Genomic DNA, 22,434 nt, shown 5'->3' with positions numbered 1-22,434 from the left:
TGGAGCCATGTGTGGGAAGCAGCACTTTAAAACCTGAAGCTGTTGAGCCCTGAAGGTCTCCAGGCTGGTCTGTGTGGCCACAGCGTGGTCAGTGAGGTCCTCCAAGTGGCACTGGGCTCTGGCATCCTTTGCAATTTAGGTCTGTAAAAGCAAGGAAGGATTTCAAAGCCAGGCAGCAGATGGGAGCCTTTGGCCTGTGAATTCATTGTTGTTCCCTGGCACTGAGCTCCTCTGTGTCAGAGAGGGGAATTTAGTGCAAGCTCTAGTAGGTAGAAACACAGAGGCTTTGTTTCTGTCTGAAGTCACCTCGTCCAGCTTTTGGGCTGGTATGTTGGCAGCTGAGCAAAAGGCTGTTTATTCTACATGACCCCTAACAGTTTTGGAGTAGCTTCCAAATACAAATCCATGGCTTGTTCCCCCAAAAAGCCAGTCAGAAATTTTTAGCTCATCTGTCAGTAACTGCTCTGGCTTTTATGGGTCAGCTCTGAGGAGCCAGTGTGATTAGAGCACTGTGTGTAGTCTCCAAGCAAGTTTTACAGCTTTGCCAGTGGAATGCAGATTTTGCTTATAGTTTTAAAATATTATCAGTATACTTTTGAAGACCTTGTTTATTTAGCTAAGCTGCTTGCCTGGTCTCAAAGCTGGCAGAAGAGAATCTTCCTCCCTTCCCTTCTTGCTTTCCCTATGTCTTCCAAATAGACATAAATAATGCCCTTTTTCCTCAGTCTCCTAAAAATGGAAGTTGCATTTCAGTGAGAACTATGAAATTGCAGGTAACTTCTGTTCCTCTCATACTCCCTTTTGCAGAACAATTTCATGCAGTTGCAGTCTGTCTGTGGGATTTGTTGATCCTTGTAGGATGAAATGCCTGCAATTCCTTCTGCTTTTCCTCCCTTGGAGATCCCTTGTACCCTGTCTCTGTGTGCTGCATATCAGCTGTAGCAGATCCTCTCTCCCTGTCAGTGCTGGTAGCTCTCTCCTCAGCAGTCTGTTACTGTTCAAAGCTTTGAAATGATCAAAGAGGAGGATGAGGAGTAACAAACTGCTTTAACATTTGTTCTGGCAGGGATGGGGTAGCTCGTGTGAGGTGTGTTGCAGGGCACATGCTCTGGAAGGTGTAAAGTGTAACTGCTGCTGCTTTGGCAGAGCCACAGGGAGGCTGACACAGAAATAAAGAAATTCCTTCTTCCTTTTGGCCCTTTTGATATAGCTCCCCAAAACCTGCATTTCCCAAAGTCTTGAGCTTTCATTGGCTTTAAATTATTCCCCAGCTTTGAGGGGAGGAAGGGCACGACCAGGATTGTTAGACAGAAGTGCCCGAATTTTGAAACTCACCCAAAACCTTTTTTCTGTTCAGCTTTTAAGACCCTTGTTTATGGAAATAGTTTTTCCTTGTAGGCTCCTTTTTCCTCTGGAAGATGAAACTGCAGATTAAGTAATGTCACCCATGGGAGCTCTCATGATGGTTATTGGCTTCCTTTGAAATACTGAATTGTTCCCTGTTCCACAAACTGTGACGCTGGCAATAGGGATGTGGGGATACAGATTTTTGCAATAGTATCTCTCCAACCACTGTTTGAGATATCATTTTCTTATTTTATTTTTTAATTCCTCATGTGCTGGCCTTAGGAAAAATGGTAATATGCTCTCAGTATGAAAGGGACCCTGAACAAATAGATAGTTTTGAAGAGCAGCAAAATGTGGTGCTGCTTTTTAAGAGCAGCAGAATGTGATGCCATAGTTCTTCCAAGCAGCTTTGTAGGTCAGATTTGTTATTTCTTTTCAGCTCAATCTGGGTGCAAAAGTAACATGTAAGCTTCATATATGTAGCTTTAAGTCAGAATAATATTTTTAAATCCCTTTTTATGTTTAATTGATGAGTGTCTTTATTAGCTCAGTAAATAGAAAAAAAGCAAAACAAATTGCTGCTGTGGCATTGTAAAAGAACTTGCTTTTGCCTTGCTTAAAAGGAATTTCTGTGAAAATAATCTGCAAGGAAAAAAAGCTACATGGATGCTTCAGTAATTCACAGTGAATATGAACTTGTCTACTAGCACAGGTTTCATCTTGTGGGAAAAGAAAATTGCAGCTGATTTATGATAGAAATATGAATGTCAAGAAGAAGGAATTAATAGAACAGACAAGAAGGAATTATTCATTCCAGGAATGTGCATTGCTCTTTGCAAAGAAAAGTTTTGGTTCGGTTATGTTCTGCTGCTTCAGCCTTCTCAAAATTCATGTGTGAGCATTTGGGCTTTAACTCCTGGAAAAGATTAACAACTCTTTGAGCAAAAAACTGCATCTGACTTGCGGGGGAGTCCTCATGTTAATGGTTCTGTCCTAACAAGCTCTTGACATATTTTTCTTCCATAGGATAAATAATTAATAATGATTAAGTATGGCAGTTTGGACGGTTGTTTTTGCCCTAATTCCACATCTGAAAGTTGGAAGGTTTTTTGCTTGCATGGTCCATTTACTCTTGTCTCAGTCATGGACTTTCTCTTGTGCAGTTGTAAATGAGCACCATTGCATCATGTTTGCAGATAAAAGTTTAATAGAAATTCTTATGTCAGTGTGGTTCTCCAGCAGAAAAAAATCAGATTACTCTGAGATACCTCCAGGGAGAACAGAATACTTTATGGAATCTGATGTCACAAGTTAAATATCTTGAATCAGGTACTTCAAAAAGCAGTTAGGAGAAAAAACCCCGAATTATCTGTTTCTTGGAAATCTGTCTTTTGAATTAGGTCACCTGTACTAAGCTTCCATAGTCTAAATCTGTATATCACACATGCAGTATTTTATCTTACCCAAACATTATGGGTGAGGGGGGAAAAAATCAAAGAAGTTCTCAAAGAAGGGGAAAAAAATCAAAGAAGTTTTACTCAGCCCTGGCTAAGAGAATGTGTATATGATCCCCCAGCCTGCCTCTGGAAGGCTTTGTATTAATGGGGGGGTGGAGGAAGAGAGAAGTCACTTTCTTAACCTTGAAAAAAAACCCCAACTTTCCCTGAAAGAAAACGCAGTCGGTGCTATCAGCTGCATTCCACTTTGTCTCTCCAGATGTTTGTGGAAATGGAAGTGGTTTCAAGTGTCCTTAAGAGTTGTGTGATTGGTGAAATCAGCCAAATTCAGGGATGGGGAGGTGTCTTTCTGCAGCTTGTTTTAGGACTTGATTAATACACAGATTTCTTGCCTCCTGTTCTCGCTGTCATTAAAACGTCTGAAATTAGTGGGAAGAAAGTGGCAACTTCAGTTTGCACTCTATTCCTTTGATGCTGTATATGAAAAGTTCTAAATGTACTGTACTTCAGCAGTGCAGTGTACAGGTTGGTCAGCAGGGACTCTGAACTTGTCAGAAACAAATGTGAATTAATTATTTTTTTCCTTGAATGTTGCAATTTTGTTCCAGCTGATGTGGGCTCTGTCATACCGATTGCTGTGGAGTAAATTATTACTAAGTGTTAGGTGGTAGTGGGGATTATTTCAAAGATAGGGTAATCTAGAAGAGACAGCTTGCACAGGAAAAGCAGTCAGTCATATTAACTAAACTGGCAATAACTGCCACAAAAGATCATCATCATTTTATACCCCTTTTGGTCGTGCTGTTGAACTAGATGAACTATGTCCTTGTTTGTGTTTCAGAGAAGAAATCTGGAATACAGTCACTTCAGGGAAAATGCAAGAGCCTTGATTTATTGGTGTTATTTTATCAATTTGCACAGGTTTTATGGGGAGGAGGGAAGGAAGGAAGATTAGGAATTTGAGATGAAGACAGAAAGAAATGGCCACAAATGCCTGTCACACCCAAGAGAAGTAATCAAATTACTGCCATGAAGGAAAATGATATCATTGATTATGAAATTTGAAATTGGTGCCTAGAGCACTAGGAAAGCTGACAGTGTGAGCCAGTGTATTTAAAAGGAGACTGGGTGCAAACATATTACTATGCTTTTAAGGAGAAGGAATCTTCTGCAGGAGGGCATGGTGTCAGTAATTTATGGGCATGAACAAAACTCTGCATCAGTGATTTATAGTGTCAGGAGGGGCTATTAATGTGATTAGGGTTCAGAGTTTAATTTACTTCCCTCTTTAAAAGAGAAGAATTATCTACTGGAAAGACACACATGAGTTGTTTTAAATGGGGTGTGAGGACCCTTCTGGATTAAAATGGAGGAACTGTTTTAAAGCAATCAGGACATTCAGTGGGCATTGCATGTTCATTTTTCTTAGATCTTTGGTATCCATGAGGAGTCCTTGTAGGTCCCACCTCTCAGGACAGAGCAAGCAATGGCAGGTCTGGTTCTGTCTGGGCTGGTACCAGTGAGTTTAGTTAGTTATTTACATATTTTTTCCCTAACCTGTGAGAACTGTTCTCTTGGCACAGATTTGAAGTCGTGTGACTTACTTAGTTTGAAGAAGAAAAAGAAAGAGGTGTTTCATTCTTAGTGAAAATTACTTAATTTCTGCTGAGGATGCCAAGACCAGAACCACCTCTTGTGACTGTCTTGGTATCATTTGTGGTAACACGAGTGATATTTGCATAGTTTTCACAATAGTTGAAGTATTGATTGCAGAATCAATCAATTGATTGATTGAAGACCCCAGGAGCTAGACATGGTATCATTACTCTGATTTATGAATGAGAAATGAAGCTCAGAGAAAATTCCAGTTTTCAGGGTTGTGGAAGTCAGAGGCTCTGGGGAAGAGGACTCATCACCCCAGAAGCAAGGCTTGTGTGGGTAAAAAAAGAGTGTCTCATTGCTTCTGTCATTAGGAAATTTGTTTGCAGTCCCAAGCCCCAGTGACTCTAGACATTCACCACCCAGTTCTCTAAATCTGCTTTTTGAGCACAGTTTCTCTTCCCTGTTTGCCCTGCAGAGCTGCTGCTTGCTATCTTGAGCATCCTCCTCTTTCTCAGTTTGCAGTTAATCTCTCCCCACTCATCCCAGCCTGTTCTCTGGCTGGCACAGAGCTCTCATCTGTGGGAGGGCAGTGGGGGAGGAGAGACAAGCTGAGTGCTTATGCCTGTGAGTGGTTTTTGAGCTGTGGGTTTATTGCCATATACACCTCACCTTGCTTAAAGTCTCCTCTAGAAATCTCTTCCATCCCTTGCAGCTTTCTTTAAACTTTTCTGGACAAACTTCTTGGCTGCTTTTTCCTCTGCTGCTCTAGTAGAACTAGAGGCAGATGCAGTGCTTTTGCTGTGACCTTCAGTATCACTCCCACAGCTGATATGAAATACCATACAAACCTTGATGCAATTTTCCATGGCTGCTGTAGGCAAAGTCTCATATTAATGGAGGAGCCACGGGGGATTCTGATTGTGCTGTTTCTTCTGATTGTCACACTGGCTTAAAGATAAGTTATGCTTAGGGTCATCTGGCTGTATCTCCCTGTGCATTTCACTTAGGTATAAAATAATCCACACCTAGATGCTTTTCTATCATCAGAGTGCTTTAGGTGAATTTGGACTTAAAGGCTTTCTATGGGAGGTTGGTCCTGAGGAGTAATTTGTGAGGCAGGAACCTTACTGGGAGCAGGAGGGGGGATTGAGTCCGTAGAGTGAGAGGATTTGAGAAACTGGCAGGAACTGGATATTGGATGGGGAAATTCCTGCTGGGAGTCTGGGAAGGTATTTCAAGAATGGGTTTGGATGGAAGTTGAAGTACTGGTTGGGTGTGTGAGAACTGTGGGTGCTGGGTGGGGTGGGCATCCTCCAGCAAATGGAGAGGTGGAACCATCCTATTATAGCAAGGAAATAATTGGGCTTTGTGTGAAGAGGAAAATAAAAAGAAACTAAAATGATTCTTTTGGTCTGAAATGCTTGGTTTGAAGGCAGCTGGAGTGATTGCAACTTTCAAAGAGCCTTTTTCCCAAGACGAAGTTTCGGCTGGCATAAAAGCTAGCATTTGACATCTTTCTCATATAATGATTATATTAACAAAGCAGACCTCGCTGTTGGCTGCTTTTGTAAAACAACTCTGGCACGGCTCTTCATTCTCTTAACTCCTGCGTGTGACTTGAAGTCAGCTCCAGACTCCTGCTGGAATGCAAGCAGGTCAGCTCCTCTGACGCAGTTAGAGTATTGGAAAGTGCTCCACATGGCTCGACAAAGGCTCTTTGCAATTGTTCATTTCTCTTGCACTTTTAATACACTGATGTTTGCAGCAGTCTCGTGTTTAATGTTCTCATCCCACAGGCAGGGAGAGAAGGATTGCTCAGGCATCTGCCCCGAGATGCTGCTGTACAGCCAAAAAAGCCTACAGTTGATAGGAGTTCCTTTGTAATTAGTGATATTTTAATTGTTGTTGCAAATACTGACTTCTGCTGTTTGCTGAGGGCTACAGCAATGAAAATACACCTTACTGACCAGAAGGGATTTGGGAGAGCCTGTGTTAAATTGTCCTGATATTTCTGGTGTCCTGATGTGAGGCTGGCTTTCCTCAGACTACTGTTTGATTTCCAGGTTGTGTTACAGTTGTAATTTTCTCTTAAGTGCCCACACAGAGATTTATTTGTGCTCTCCCTTTTCCTTGTGGGATGCATCCACAGTTAAACCTCACGCCTTATGGGAAATCCATATCACCTCTTAAAGGGTAAAATTCCCAGTTTTTCTCCAGTGTGTTGCATGCTGTGTGATTTAAATAGCAATCCTGATTTCTTTTGTCTCTAAAAAGAGTGCAAGGGTTAGGACAGGACTGTGTAAAGAATGAGGCAGTCTGTATTTTAAGCCCTCCTACTGACACAGCCTGTTGGGGTGTGTATGTGGGAGGAGGTTTCTAAATAGGAAACTTGTGATGTGAGGAATCCTAGGAGCCATGAGGATTGTGTAAATGTTTGCTCTTTAAAGCAGAAATAGTCTGCTTTCTCTACTGAGAGAAATCACTTTGCTTATGAGAGAGCACAGTTTATTAGCTGTGGTGACTGGAGATGAAGCAAAGGGAAGGGACTCATTTTGCAGACTTAAAAAAACCAAACCCAAAGGAACATTTCTGCACTGTTCTGATTTATTTTTATCATGTTGTCTTCATCTGGTTGCCATCATTCAGACACAGCGGAGTAGAGGTGCAGGAAAGCGCAAAAATTTTGAGCAGAGCATAAATATGAGAATGAACATTTGTTTCATTACTGTGAAAATAGCCTGGCTAGGTGAGAAAAAGGAATGTGAGGTAAGTTCTAGACAGCTTTGTTATAATTTGCTATAATAATTTGTTATAATAATTATTAATAAATATTTTTGGAAATTGTTATCCTTTAGCCCCTTATTGAAAACTACTGCTGAGATGATGTGGCTCCTATTTCTTACTGGTATAAATTGGTGTAGCTGAATTAGAAGTGTGGTTTTCCACTACTCTTGGAAGGTGCTCCAGTTGGACAGGAAAAAGTTATCTCTTTGTCAGCCTGAATTGCAGAACTGGGCTTTGCTCCATTTTGCATATCACTGGGACAGATAGCAGGCCTTTAATTTGGTGGAGGAAGACGTGAGTAACCAACAGCTCCAAATTAAAGACAGGAAAATTCAAAGTTGGACATTTCTGGATAGAGAAACTGTGTGTTGATTGTACATTTTCTTTCTTTTGACGTACTCAGATCATGACAGAATGACTTTCTGGGAGACTTTTGGTTGGACTGAAGGTATGAGCTTTAATACAGGGGGACTGTGGGAGGCTGCCTTGTGTGACTGATCAAATGAAATGAGCTAATGATGTGGTGTGGTCTTCAAAATCCCTGATATCCAGTGCAAGCTACCTTGCTGCTGATGGTGCAAGATTCCAAACCCTTTGATAAGCAGGTGAATGTCTTTCTGAGATGGTTTGTGTAGTCTTTTCAAAATAAAATTCCACACTGAAAGAGAAATATTGGTTTTGTGAAAAAAGTCTTGGTTTGTATTAAACCTAAACAGAAGTTTATTAATTAAAGCTTTCTATTTTTTTGGTGTATGATGGATGGAAAATACAAAAGCAAAGCATCCAGTGACTGCAAAAGAGGGATGGTTCTGAGTGATTACTGAGCAAATTTGAACAGGTGAGCATTTTCCCCCTGAGTGTTCGCTTGTGTGATGTACCTGGGAGCAGAAGTTCAGCTCTTCCCAGCTTTCCTTTGGTCAGGTCAGCAATTATCCTCTTAGTCCTTTCCACCCACAAGGATAAAAATCAAATTACCCACATGAGAAATTCTTCTCAGTGATTGCTAATACTCTAAAGAGAAAAAGGCAAAGGAAACTTTAAAGGACAGCTGAACTGAGAATCTTTTAAACTTCTGTCTTGTGGTCTTTGTGAAGAATGTCATCAGTTTTTTTGTTTCATTGAAGCTGTGGCTGTTGAAAACTTCCAAGCTCAGCAGTACGAGGAACATAGGGGTTTTCATCCTAGAGTTCCTTAAGGAAAAAGTCAAAGGGAAGAGAATTGGGAAAGTATTTAGTGCAAGTAATTTTGGGGGGATTTGTGGAAAGTAATGCTGGATATGGTGGTGTGAGGTATCACTGTAGACCTTGTGGCAGAGATGTTCCTCATGAAAAGGGTTTTTCGGTATTTTGGTGTGATCCAAAAGAATCTGGGCTCTCCCTTTACCACCTCTGGTCAAGATTTTATCTCTTTTTAGATATGCTGTAGCTGCATATTTCTTTCTTCTGGTCAATGAGAAGTCAAATTTCAAACCATTCTTTGCCAGGCAGGTGGTGATAGCTTTAAATTTAAAGAAAATGATGAAATGACTGAACAAATAGCTTTAAATTTAAAGAAAAGGATGGAATGACTGAACAATTTTGTACACAGAAAAAGAGGTGGGAAAGAGGTGACAGTGGGGGGATGATGGTGAAGTTTTCCTAATCATGATATGAAAAAAGCTGATAGGGGTACTACTGTTCATTCTCTTTCATAACTGAAGAATCAGAAAGAAATTTGAATTAGTTCAAAAATACAGATCAAGATTAATCCTGACACCTAACCTGCTTCTGGAAATCTCTGTGGAGAATAATCTGTTAGCTGAAAGTTTCTGCAGGTGGAGGATGTGGCTGTGAGAAATACACTCGTGGTTCTCATGTGAAGAGAGACAACCTCTGCTGGCTCAGGAAGCCCTGGGGCCACAAATTTTGGGATTATTTTGGAAGAGCATGGTGTTTGTATCCTGTTCTGTTTTTCCCAGGTCAAACAGTAGATTTTTTTAGTTCAGTAATTTAGGTCAGTTGATTTAAGTTCAATGAACTTCTGAACTCGTCAGTTCCAGCTGTTCATAAAGTGGTTTTTTCTGTATTGTATATTCTTGTGTGTCTTGTGAACTTTTCCTCTTTACAACAACTGATATATATTAGGATGACTATTTTGGTTAATAGGCCTATTTAAATGCTGTTGTGTGGTTTTTTTTTGTCTAACATGCAAGTTGGCCCTTGTCTTTCCAACTAAAGATATCCAAAAATTCCAAAACTTTCTTGCTGAGCTATCATAATAGATTTTAGAGGAAAAACTGCTGGAAGAATTAGATAAAGAGCCCTGAAAACATGGAGAGAGGAAAGAGGCATTACAGTTTATATTTAAGCTCAAGCCTCTATGTTCCATCCAGGGGAGATGTTTGAAAAAAGCTGTACCAGACTCTGAAGGGTTCTTCAGCCTCCAGCTCTGTGAACTGGGCTGCAAACTCCTTGAAACGCGAACAGATGTTTCGGTACAGAGCTTCAAAGCTTTGAAAGGCTGTTTTCCCCACATGCCTTCTTGTATGAGGAGACTTTTAAGAGCTGCTGAATAGGTTTTATTATCTCTTTTACAAAAGCAGTATCCACAAGGAAGAGACAGGCTTGGAACAGTTGTGGGCTCAGACGTGAGACAATAACCACGTAATGCAGCTGAAGAAAAATGGAAAGGAAACGAGGGGGAGACATGTCAGCCTGTTCAGGACCTGTTCAGGCAGAGTTTGGAGATGCTTCAGTAGCTCTTTCATGAAGATAAGTAAACACAAGGGAGCTGTATTGGCTTTGGCTCTGCCACATTAGGTAGAAGAATTCCTAATGTTGGGAAGAACACAGATGAGTAAGGACCCAGATGTTCCTCCTATTGCTTTATGTGCATTTGGAAATGAACTGACAGTGATGAGTGCACTTGAGAACCCCCAGAGACTGGAATGGCTAAAAATGGTAGGAAAAGGCAATAAATGGGGCTTATCCCATATCCTTTCACCCCCTTCTCACACTCTCATCTGGGTGTGTGTTGGAGGCTGTGCTGGGCTGGTGCTGCACGAATGCCCTGGAAAATAAAACCTCTGTTGTAAGAATTTATCAACATTTAAAAAGTTAAGACAAATGCAAACATCTAGAAATAAGGGAATGAGACATGAGAAATGAGATCCAATTCAGTTGAATTACAATGTTTCCAACCTGGAAGTCTGGGGTGCTTTTCAATGCCTACCATCTGTTACTAGAACAAGAAAAAATAGTGCAGTTATGTTATCATAGAGTAATTAACAGTTCTGATTTTTTTTTTATAGTTTCTGGGGGGGTGAGAATATAAAAATTTCAAAATTTAGGTGGTTCTCTTGTTAGGACTTTGTATTTTTCTGTAGCCAGGAGCAGACCAAATCATTTTAGGAGGGCATCATGCAAGAATTCCTTTACTGTTCCTTGTTGCAATTTGCAGTATTTGTTCTTCTGTGTTTGGACTTTTGTTTTCCTTAAGGCATTGTAGTGAGTTGGGAGTGGGGGAAAAAAATGAAACATTTTTATCATGATGATTTTTCAACTTAAAGATCTGAACCAATAATATTTATTTTTTTTTTTCCCCAAAAGAGAATGCAGCCCTTAACCACACAACTGCCAGAAACAATGGCCCAATTTTTAAACTATCTAAGGCAGGATGGAGTTCATTTGTAAGGTCAAGATCTACTTATAAATAATGGCACTTCCCGTGGGGAAAAACACTAACCCAATTTGTGAAAGTTATTTTATTTGATGGTCAAATAAACTCGATAGCACATCAGGAATAGGGTTCCTGGCTGTGATGTGACACACAGAGCAGCATTTAGGCAGAAGGCTTTGTTTTTCCTGTGAATGTATTGATGGATTTTCATGTGGATGTTTGACTTTTGAAATCATAGCTTTGGTATTCTGAAAGACAAATGAAAACTGTAGGATAAAGGAACAAAGCTAAACCACCTCCAAAAATACAGGAAACATGGCAGCAGGAGGGTCCACTCAGGGAAGATTATAAAGCTTCACATTGCCAGAGCCTCTTTAGCAGCTCCTTCGTGTTGTGGGTTTGGCAGGAGGAGGATGACAGGGCTGCCAGCCTGCCTAATGATCTTCATCTAACATTTACCTTATTGAAAGGGGAATAATTCTGTTAAATTAACATCCTAGCATATTTGCTGTCCAGCCAGTTGATGAATTAAATAGCCTGAACAAAACGTTTCACGACTCGTTTATCCATAAAAAACGCTGAATTTTCCACGAGAAAGGGAGTGGCTTTTCAACAGCTGTCTGCTATGATGCCCTGTACCCCTTATCTGCAAAAATACACGTGTTGATGTGTAAAGAGAAGGTGTTTATGAGGCTCTGGGAGGTGGGAGAGCATGCAGACAGACCCTGCTCTTGGAGCGCCCCCGGCTCCGGTGCTTTGCCACCTGGCGAGAGCGTCCTGCTCGGAGGAAGCGCAGACTGTTAATGACAGCCCACGAGCCTGTGACACTGGATCACTCCATCCATCAAAGCTGGCACCCCGTGCCAGCCCAGCCAGCTGTCCTCCTCCATCAGTGTCCGAAAGTGCCGCGCCGACGGCCACAGGTGCCAGCTGCCAGCCTGAATATCCACGGGCCTGCCCCAGGACTGAGTGTATTTGGGCAACCTGTTCAGATGGAGTTGTCTGTCCTGACAGTCCCTTTTGAGTTTGTTCGGAAGAAGGAGAATAAACAAATTGCAGACTATTAGACAAAGCAGCACAAGAAATCCAGGCCTAGGGCTTTACACTCCCCAGTTGTGTGACACCACCATAAGTGCCTGTGGCAGCAGGAGATGTTGCTGAGGGTGCAGTTGACTTTTCTTGCCTGGTTTGACCAAATTTGGAACCTCAGAGTGAAGTCTGTGGTTCATGGATCCACCAACCCGCTAAGAATTTATGTCACATCTGTTTAGTGTGCCAAAGAGGACACGAAGACTCAGTTTTGTGAGTAAAAATATTATAAAGATGCTCGTTAGAATTGAATTAGAATTTGGATTAATTACTTAATTATTTATATATGCTTGCATACTTAATTATATTAATTCTAATAGCAATTAGAGTTTCAATGTGCAGCTGTGGAGAGTGTGGCTGTGAGCCCTTAGCTGAGGTTTGATTGCTGCTGCACACCTGAAAAGTCCCCATGTGTGACAGGCCCACCAAAACGGGGTGAGCAAGTAATTGAGGTGTGTTTTAGATCCATGGGCAGGGATGCTTCTGCATCCTTAAGCCTTGAGGACTCCAAGATTTTGAGCGTGTCAGGCTGGGGAGCCTGTAGGTATAAGTGGCTTATATGGGCAGTCAAGGCTTTTACAATGGAAATGGGTATTTCAAGGCAAAAAGAAATTCTGTTGCTGCTGTAGCCCCCAGACTGATACACAGTCAGCAATTTCAGCTGTTTCCACAAAGTTAGTCTGCTGCTCTTGTGGATTCCAGTGGTTCCAAGTGCAGTAGTTTGCCCTTGTACATCTATATTAAGTTTTTTTCCCTCCTATTATCATCACCAGATCCTTGTCCTGGCTTGATGTTTTCTAGGCTCCTCATTCCTATTCTCCAGCATGTATGAATTTTCTATTATTTGCCTGCTGAATGCAATCACTTGCAATTTCCCAGGTTCAAAAAAAAAAGAAGTTCCTTTGGAAAAAAAAAAGTAATGGAACATCCTCAAGTTGAAATGGGCCCTGAGCACAGCTGATGGCTTGGGGACTTTAATTTACTAAACGTCAGTGGTTTGATGGCAATTCAACATGACTGGTGATTGCCTGCATCGTGTTACTGCTGTGGCTGAAAAGGCTGTTTACTTTTGGAAGACAGAAAGCTCAGCTGAGCAACACAAAGAGCAATCTCCTGTGACCTGCTAATAATTTTTTTTTTTTCCCAAAGATTCCCCAATTGCCAGGGGGCACAAACCCCTGGAGAAAAAATTCGCTTTGCGCATATGCTTGTTTATATATCTGTTACAAGAGGTCAACCCAGAAAAATGGTGTTTGTGAAAGAACACTTTGTATTGGGAGTTTTCTTTGCTGCAAAGTCATCCTTAATTTGGCCAGTGCAAGACTTTTCCTTTTCAAGAGATTTCTCTTACATTTATCATCCCAGCTTGACACAGTGCTGAAATATTTCTCTGTATTTCTGATGTTTGTTGTGGTACTTCTTAGAGCTGTGAGTGGCCCAGTGCATGTTGGAGAGCAATGGTTCGAAAAGAAAAAAAACCCATCTGATTCTCATTAATTTGCTGAAATGATCAGAACCTTTCATAAGAGAGACTATGCTGCATGTAGGGAAGATAGTGGCAGGGGCTCTTCATTTGTGCAAGTGGATGCAAACTCACCTGCCTAAGAATGATCTCGTTTCTAAAAATGAATTTGGGGTCCAAGGTCCTTAGATAACATCAGGCTTGATGGACTTTCATCCATAAACTCCATTTCAGGCAGTGGTGTGTTCTCTTCCTCCCACTGCCAGGCAGGTGATTATGGAGGGAGTTTTTTTTGTGTTAAAAAGACAGCTAGGCTCTTGCTTACTATTTTAAGAAAAAAGTTAAGAGTTTAGAAAAAAGATTTTTAGAAGTGCATGTGTGCAAGTAGAGCAGCTGAAGCTGAGACACACATCCACTGTCTTTGGGTCAGCAGCCCCTGAATGGCAGGTTCAGGAGCTTCACACAAATTTCTGTATTTCTGGTGTGCTGCTTTCCTTTTAACATTTGGCCTTTAGGCCTTTTCTTTTGGGCTTTTGTGTGTGCAGAACAGAATTTGTTGAAATACTGGTGTGTGTACTCCAAGCTTCTCCAGCCTTCCATGGCCCATCAGTGCTGGACAGGACTCACATCCACTCCGTGCTGCTGGGGAATATATCAATGACCAGCCTGCTAAGGATGATTTTATAGGTTCTGCAGCTGATTTGTTTAAAATCAGATTACTGTCACATTTAGAAACATTTAGCACCACTGGACTAATGAGGAATAATAATTTAAAGAGGCTGACTAGATTTAATCAGTTTGTGGGAGATGAGACTTAATCAGACATAGGAGGTTGAGAAGGCTGATAGAGCTGATGAATTTGAATAGATAATGCAGACCCTGCCTGAACATTTTCTGTTCGTGGTTGGTTTATAATAGTAAAGTGTTTGCAAAAGTTATCAAACAATCAATAGAGGTATCAAGTCCTTTGTGTGAAGAAGCTTGCAGTGGGGAGAGAAAATTGCCTGAATTGAAATTGAAAAGTAGACATTGAAGGAGTTTTCTTTCAATATGGGAATTCTAAGAGTTAATTTTCAGTATTTTTTGTAATATGTAAGAAAAGAGAATTGGGAAATACCGTGAAGAGAAATACCCCTGTGAGCTATATCCTGCTCAGGTCCTGGGTGACTGCTCTTGGTGCAGCATGTACTTACTGGAGAGCCCTGGCACGTGTTTTAACTTCCCTGACCTTTGGTTCTCCATCTGTAAAATTCATGTGCTCAACCTTTCCTACTCTGTTTTGTCTATTTTATGTGTTGTAGCTAGAGAAGTGTTGACTTTATAAAGAAAGGCTGGCTGAGGTAGATGCTGTGAAATGTGTGCTACAGCAATCTCAGCCTTTCTGTTACCAGTCTTCCACCTTTATCTTACCCTCAGCCCAAAAAACATAGATGCCTCCTCCTCAGTCCCCCCTTTTAATCTAAGTCAAGGACAGGTGCAACATTAAGATCAGAGCTTGTGTGAAAAGTAATCTCTGTGGTGCTTTATATATTTGGGTTGCTTTAAGTGAGCAAAAAGTAACTGTATCAGCTCATAATTTGAAATGCATGCTTGTGTAGCAGGAGCCTGACCCATCCTATAATGTTTTCAGTGGAGAAAAATTCTGCCTGTGCTTTCTTCAGCAAAGGCAGCAATTGTAAATATTTTTCAGCTTCTACTGAATTAATTGGGAGAGGTCCTGCTCTCTGCCCACCTCCTTCTGGCAGCACTGGCAGAGCTTTGCTAGGCTTTGGAGGAGGTTTTGTCTCATACCTCTCCTTCAAGAGAATTATAAAATCATAGAATGGTTTGGGTTGGAAGGGACCTTAAAGGTCATCAAGTTCCAGTTCCAACCCCCTTCCATGAGCAGGGGCACCTTCCACTGGACCAGATCTCCCAGAGCTCCAGCCTGGCCTTGAACACCTCCAGGGGTGGGGCAGCCAGGCAGCCACAACTTCTCTGGGCAAAGAGAAGAAATGTGACAACAGTAGGACCAAATCCTGAGAGGTATTTTAAAAACATTCAGAATTTGGAGTGCCTGAGATTTTTTTTTTTTTTTTTTTTTTTTTTTTTTTTTTTTGCTCCCAGTAAAAACCTTCTTTCAGCTTAAGAAACAGGTGGGGAAATAGAAGGTAACTCCATTCTCCTGCCTTCGTCAGGTCAGGTCCTTCAGGCTGCTGGAAGAAGGATAAACTCTGTTAACTGTTGACATCAAGGTCCCCTATAAAAGACAAATATGCCAGAGGAGTGTGTTGAGGAGAATTGGATTGGGATAGAGATTTTTAATCAGCATCAGGCCTGACAATGAACTAACACCACAACATGCTGAATGATGGAGAGTCCTGAAATGGTGGAATATTCAGTAAATTCTGTATTTTGTGTTATGCTGTTGCAGTTGCTGAAGCTGTGGCTTTGCTCTTTTATTCTCAACCAAGATCAGAAATGCCTTGTTCTGTTTTGGGTTTTTGATATGCTTTTGTCATAGTGCTCAGAAATGATGGGGCTGCATGGTGACTTTCTTTAAATCACTGTGCTTATGTGAGAGGGTTGGTTGCTAAAAACATCAGGAGTTACAGGATATTTTTTTTGTTGTTACTGCATCAGTAATGGGAAGCTCTACTTGAAATTAAATCTTTATTGTGCCATACATTGTTGAAGGCTGTTCTTCTTCTGTATTTCAATCCAAGGTGACCATGATCATTGTGAATCATGAGGGAAGGTGTGGTATCCCTGCTGACCAGCTTATGGCCACTGAGGCACTTGCAGTAAAATCAAACTTGCTTAGCTTTAGCCAGTAAAAGCTGCCTGGTCTTTCTTTTCTTTTTTTTTTTTTTTTTTTCTTTTTTTTTTTTAGTATTCCCACTGTAAATGTTGAACATAAAGCCACCTCCATGCAGTGGAATTCCTTTATCTTTGACTTCTGTCTTAGGATATAATGAAATCTACACTAGACAGGGTGGTTTTTCTCCACTGGCTGCATAAGGAGCCTCAGTGATCACTTTGGGTGGAGTTCTGAGAAACCTGGTCTGGAGGAAGGTGTCCCTATGCATGGCGGGGGGCAGGAACTAAATATCTTCAAGGTCCCTTCCAACCCAGGACATTCTGTGGTGACCCCTGTAGGTGGGTAAATGTGTGATGAGCCCCATCTTAAGCAGAACAGAGAATGGACTCCAGTTTCCTCCTGAGTTCCCAGTGAACATCACACTCCTTTTTTCCACTCTGGCACTCTTAACAACATGTACATTTTATTTCCAAAATTATTTAAACATCAGGTGTGCTGTTAAACTTGCAATCTTACCTCTGTGGAGTCCCGTTTCCCTCCCCAAAACACCCAGCTTTAGTCCTGCTTTGTATTTTGCATCCACAGTGCAGGAAGGTGCCGCTTGTGTCAGTCTCATTTTGTTAGGAGCAGTGCACATGTTCATTTGGAGTTTTCTTCATGTTTCTAATGGCAGGCAGCATGCAGAGCTAATTAATGTGTGTGGGAAGAAGTCACTGATGAGTCCAGATTGAATATCTTCAGACAAAAAGAGCTGTGGGTCTCCTGTTGAGTTTAAAGAACAGCCCTGCTGAACCTTTGATATGCAACCAGATGCAGCATGTAGAAGCAACCAAATCAAGGGTTAGAGGGGATGAAATTAGTTCAGTTGACTCTTATTTTCTATGTTTACACTTCCAGAAATTATTATTGCCTTGTGGGTAGCTAATCTAAATACAGAGGTTTTAATTTTTTGCTCCCTAATTATAGAGGTCAGTACAGCAACTTTCATCATCTCATTCAATATTTTCTTGATGTGGATGGAGAAATTGAGATTTTCTTGTATTTTCAGCATATCAACCTATTTTGATGTCATGCAATGTAGAAATTAAGCAGGGAGGACCAAAGAGCCATTCTTATATGGGGCTCCTAATAGTAATACACTTTGAGTTCAGGTGGTTTTAGCTGTTTGCCCTTCATGGTGGGTGTATCAGTGTAGGTAGAATGGTTGTTGCTGAAGAATTGCAGAATTGAATGGTTCGTGCTCAAAGCAGCAGCTTTTCTGTTTAAAATGACAGAAAATAAAAGTATGAGCAGGCAGGAAATGAAGCAGGAGCTTCAAAACCATTTTGATTATACTGGTTTTTGCTCTGAGGGTAGAGAGGGTAGCATAGGATGGGGCTTGAGGTGAATTTCTTATCCTGCTGATCTGGGGTTCAAGCAGAACTGATTAACAAGGAGTGATTTATGACCAGATACGCATTTCATCAGTAGGAATATTTCTTCTTATCTTGAGTAGAGGAGTGTTTTTCCAGCCTACAGTCAGTGAGGCACATCATGTCCTTGTTGCACATCCATTTCATGAAGGCTGGGGATGGGTACCTTGATCTTTTCCACCAGATCTACTCTGTGGCAAGTGTCTTGTTTTTTTTTTCTTGTGGGGAATCCCATTGTGTTCTGCACTGACAGCTTTCAGTGCTGCAGGCATTTCAGGCTGGCACATCACCTCCATCCACATCTCTGCCCTAATCCTTGTCCCTGTGCAGGGGGAGGAGGCTTGCAAGGAACAGAAAGATGGGAAGAAAAGATGGAAAGGTTTTAATCTTCAGGGCTCTTCTATGCCATTGCACAGACTTCCTGAAACAGTTGCTCTGCTATTTGTTCCAGCCATCAAACCCAGAAGGAAATCCCTAATTTGGTGTATGATTGCTTTCTAGTTTCAGTCTATAAAGTGAACATGGGGGGCATGATTCAATACTGAATGAAGGAGAACATCAGTGTTACTCCTTGAAAACCTCGATTTTGATGTCTGCATGAATTTGTACTCTGAAGGATTTTCTGCCAGGATAGCAAGTGGCCTCATCATTTGCTGTGAAGGATGAGAAAGATTTGCTGTTGGATGCAGTTCAGCTGTGGGGTTTTGAGTTAATATGATATTTCTCCTTTTGGGACAATGTGCTTGCTGTACTTCCTGCATTGACTAGTCATTATTGATATCCCCATCTTACCCCTGCTCCCTCCTTGACTCCTTGGGAAGGTCTTAGGCCTGGGATTTACAGCCCTTTTTGGTATATGGTGACTGTTACAGCAAAGATGGATGGGAAGGGGAGCTCCTGTATGTTCCTCTGCCTGAAAACTTTCTCAAGGTTAGAGATCATGGGTGACTTTTATTGTTACCTTTTCTGACAACAGCCTCTCAATATGAAATAGAAACCAAAATAGAAGAGTGGCAACTAACTGGAAATAGACCTGAAAGGATTGGCATGGAGATAAAAGTTGCTTGTTGTTTATAGTATTTGTCTGCTTAAAGCCCACTTCTCTCTTGAGAGCCTGGCTTACTTAAAAAGGAATTGCTGCTCTGAGAGAAGTTTCCTATATCCTAACTGTGTTATAGAAACATGTTGTGAAAGCAGTTGCCATGAAATTGAATTACAGGTGTTGTATTCTTCACTGCTTAAATTGCTCTATTATATCACAGGCCTCATCGTTTTGTTTTGAACAAATAACTGCAATTTAGTAGGAGCCTAAGAGATGATGGTATTAGCAGTCAGGGGTTGTTTAAGGCTTCCTTAATGATGGAAAATTGTTCTTATCCATTTACCATGTGTTGTCTTCGTAAAAATGCATGTGCAGTGAATGGAAAACAAAAATGGTTCCCTCATGGCATCTTTTTCCTAGGTTTGTTTCTTATATTTTTCAGTGTGTGAAACAAACCCCAGTAGGTTTTTAGATTAGTCAGGGCAATATGGTCACTCATGACACAGCTCTGATACATCAGATGGTGGCACTGGATGTGGTCAGATGTTTCACTTCATTCACTTTCAGTTTGCTGGTATTAAGTACATGGTTTTTCAACCTAAAACTTCCCAGGTTTTCATGGATTAGGGTTTTAAAAGATCCTTCAGGAAACTTTTAAAAATAACTCTTAAGTGGTGAAAGCAATTACTGGTTTAGGCCAGAAGTTGAAATCATTCTTTCTAGGTTTAGATTCCTAATTGCTGCTCTGTGTGCTGCTTTCTCCCCAGCCCACTTAGGCCCAGTTGCCTTTTCTTGGATGTGCTTTGAAGTTTACCCTGGAGCTTAATGTATGTGAATTGCTGCCTTTGGCTTGGAAACAGGGTACCTCCAGCAGAAAAGGGATGCTTGCAGAGATCTCGGGCTTGAAAATTAACCTTGCTTCCCCTCCTTCCTATCCAGGTCTGTATTAATCTACAAAAGACACTCTCTACTGAAATTCAGAAGCAAAACCTGATGTATCATGTGGCACAGAACAAGCTTTATCAGTTTCCTCTGTTCCAACCTGTTACTAGTCCAGAGGTTCGGTGAAGTGTTACATATTCCAATTTCACAGAGAAAATGAGGTTAGGAAGGATAGGGAGAGGTCAGTTTGTCCATCCCTTGCCTGAAGGCAGGACCTGTTCTTCCAGGTCCTGCTTTACCCTTGACAGATGGCTGTCTGACATGTCCTTAAAATTCCTCAGCCATCGAGATTTGCTCACTTGCTTTGAGGTGTCACTTGTGGAAAGCCAATTAAATCTGCTTCAATGCTCTTATTTTGCCCATGTTCCATTAGCAATTAGGGTCTGTTTTCTTCCTTGTTTCAGGGTTTTTATATACATGTTTTTTGCACGTGTTTTTGTTTTATTTTTCCCTTTCCTGCTCCTCTCCTGATTTGAAATGTGATCTTTCAACATCTGCTTTTCACCAGTTTATGTGTCAGGCCTCTGATGCTCTGCCCACTTGGCTGAAGGGAGTATGCAAGTTCCCTAATACTTCAAAAATTTCAATTTCATGGCAATCTTTAAGAATAAAAAAGGGAGTGGGGCAGTTTTTGGAGCGAGTTCTTTTGAATGTGTTTTTTTGCTGACAAACCTTTATATTGGTGCTTTTAGTAAATCTTTTTCTCTTGTCTCTTGAAATGTGATATGAGAAAATAAAACTGCTTCACAAAGTTCTGTAAAAAATTAATGTGTACTGTAATTTAGAAGATAGATCACTGGAGGGCATTTAAATGTTATGTTTTTGTTTCCTGCAAATTTTATTTTAAGGGAAACCAAATACTTGGTAAGGACTGTTTCAGAAATCCAACAAAGTGCTGCTGGTACTAAAAGAATTAAGAGAGGAGAAATGAGGGGCAGAGACTGCACAGCCTAATGAGGGGACATAAGCCTAATGATGCAAAATTGCAAATTGCCCAAATTACAAAGCACTGTCCCCTGCATGCAGCTCTGCTTTTAGGGCTCTCCAGAGCTGCTCAGGATTCAGATGTGCTGGCAGTGTCGTGTGCCTGGTGCCAGTCCCAGCAGCCACAGAGCCTCTGTGTGACTCCAGCCAGCGCTGCCACTCCGTGAGTTGGTGCCATGTGCTGACAGGAACCTTTCCAGGCTCTGAACTGCACTGCTGCACAAAGCTGCTGTGGGCAAGGTGGGGAATGAACTTGTGGGATGACAGGGGAGAGGTGGTGTGGTGCAGTGCCAGAGAGGCAGGTTCCCTTGCCCAGCACCCCCTAGATTCTCTGCTGTTGGAGACAAACTGGTTGTCGTGGTTTGACATTGACCAAACTCCAGCCACCCACGAAAGTTGCTCACTCACCCTCCCCTGCCACAGCTGGGCAGAGGAGAGAAAAATTTAATGAAGGTTTCATGAGCTGAGGACTGGGAGAAAACACTCCAAGGGCAAAACAGGCTCAACTTAGAGGTACAAAGTGAGTACCATGGTCCTCACCACAGCCTGCAGGGGAATCTCTCCAGGTGCTCACCTACAGCACCTCTTCCCCTCCTTCTCCACTGACCTTGCTGTCTCCATGTTGTTTCCCTCACATGTTCTCACTTCCTTCTCCTCTTCTCTGGCTAGGAAAAAACTGCACCCCAGTTTGTTTTGATTTCCTTCTAAATATGTTACCACAGAGTCATTACCATCCTGTCTAATTGGCCCAACCTTGGCCAGCAGCATGTCTGACCTCAGAGCCATGAGGGGTTGGCTCTGCCAGACATTCTAGAAGCTTCCAGCAGCCTCTGTGGCTACCAGAAATGCAGACTGTGCAGAACCAGCACATGGGTGCATAAGTGATGGTGCAGCTTCAGCTTCCCCAGCACATGAGGGCTCCTGCTTGCAGCCAGGGAAGCATTTGGGGCATCTGCTGCACTGCAGGGTGAGTGTCCTAAAAGGGCAAAGATGGCTTGATGGGACAGCAAAACTGGAGCCCGGGGTTGCAGATAAAAGAAAGGTGAAAATGCCATTTTTTTACAGAGGAGTGTTTACCTTCTCGCTGCCTGCTCTTCCTGACCCATAAAAGCTGCCAGCTGTGGTGTCAAACTGATAAAATGTTCACACAGCTCTAGCCAGAGCAATGAACCATGACCAAAAAAACTGAGGGATTTTGGGGTTTTTCCCTTAGCTTTTGCCAAGAATTCAAGCAAAAGTGTAAAAATGTATTTTTCTCACCAGTGTCACTTGCTACTCCTAAAATCCATCTGTATAAGCAGGTCTGTCTTACCTTTGGGGTGCTGGTTATTCTTTCTCCTTTTGTTTGTACAGGTCAAGGATGAAGCAAAGCCTTAGCTTCAGTTCTAAACCTTGATAATAGTGAGATACCTGATGGTCTTGTGCAGCCTGTGTGCCTCAGATGTGATAACCAGATATTTCTTCTGCTGATGGCTGATTGCTCATCTGAGTAAACTGGAATAGTTCAGGGCAAGTCTTAGGTTTCCTTTAGAAATGGAATGAAGCATTTTGCAGCAAATGCAAAATCATGTGAGATAAGTGGTGAGATTACTCAGTTAAAGCAGAATAAAAACTGGGAGGGATGTAATTCATTGTTTTATTTTTTTCAAGCTGCTGACATGACATGAGAGTTGCTAATGCAGTCTGAAGTACAAATGATCTGCAAAATTCCCTGATAACTACCTGAGAATTCTCATTCCATCAGCAACTTCTATGTTATCATAAATGAGACAGCTTGAAAGGCACTTGTTGCATTTTGTATTGCGTGCAGAAGTCATTTACACTTCAAATGAACTAGCCTAGATTATTTTTGATGG

At 41.6% G+C, this 22,434-nt stretch overlaps 1 protein-coding gene across 6 annotated transcripts in view; it reads left to right on the top strand.

The window, feature by feature from the left end:
- The window catches only part of SGCD (sarcoglycan delta), a 316,880-nt gene that overhangs the window by 50,269 nt on the left and 244,177 nt on the right, over nt 1-22,434 (top strand). The gene's annotated exons all lie outside the window — the stretch shown is intronic.

This window comes from Haemorhous mexicanus, chromosome 15 (assembly GCF_027477595.1).
Source record: "Haemorhous mexicanus isolate bHaeMex1 chromosome 15, bHaeMex1.pri, whole genome shotgun sequence".
NCBI classification, from domain to species: domain Eukaryota; kingdom Metazoa; phylum Chordata; class Aves; order Passeriformes; family Fringillidae; genus Haemorhous; species Haemorhous mexicanus.
This window is presented reverse-complemented; position numbering and strand designations above follow the sequence as displayed.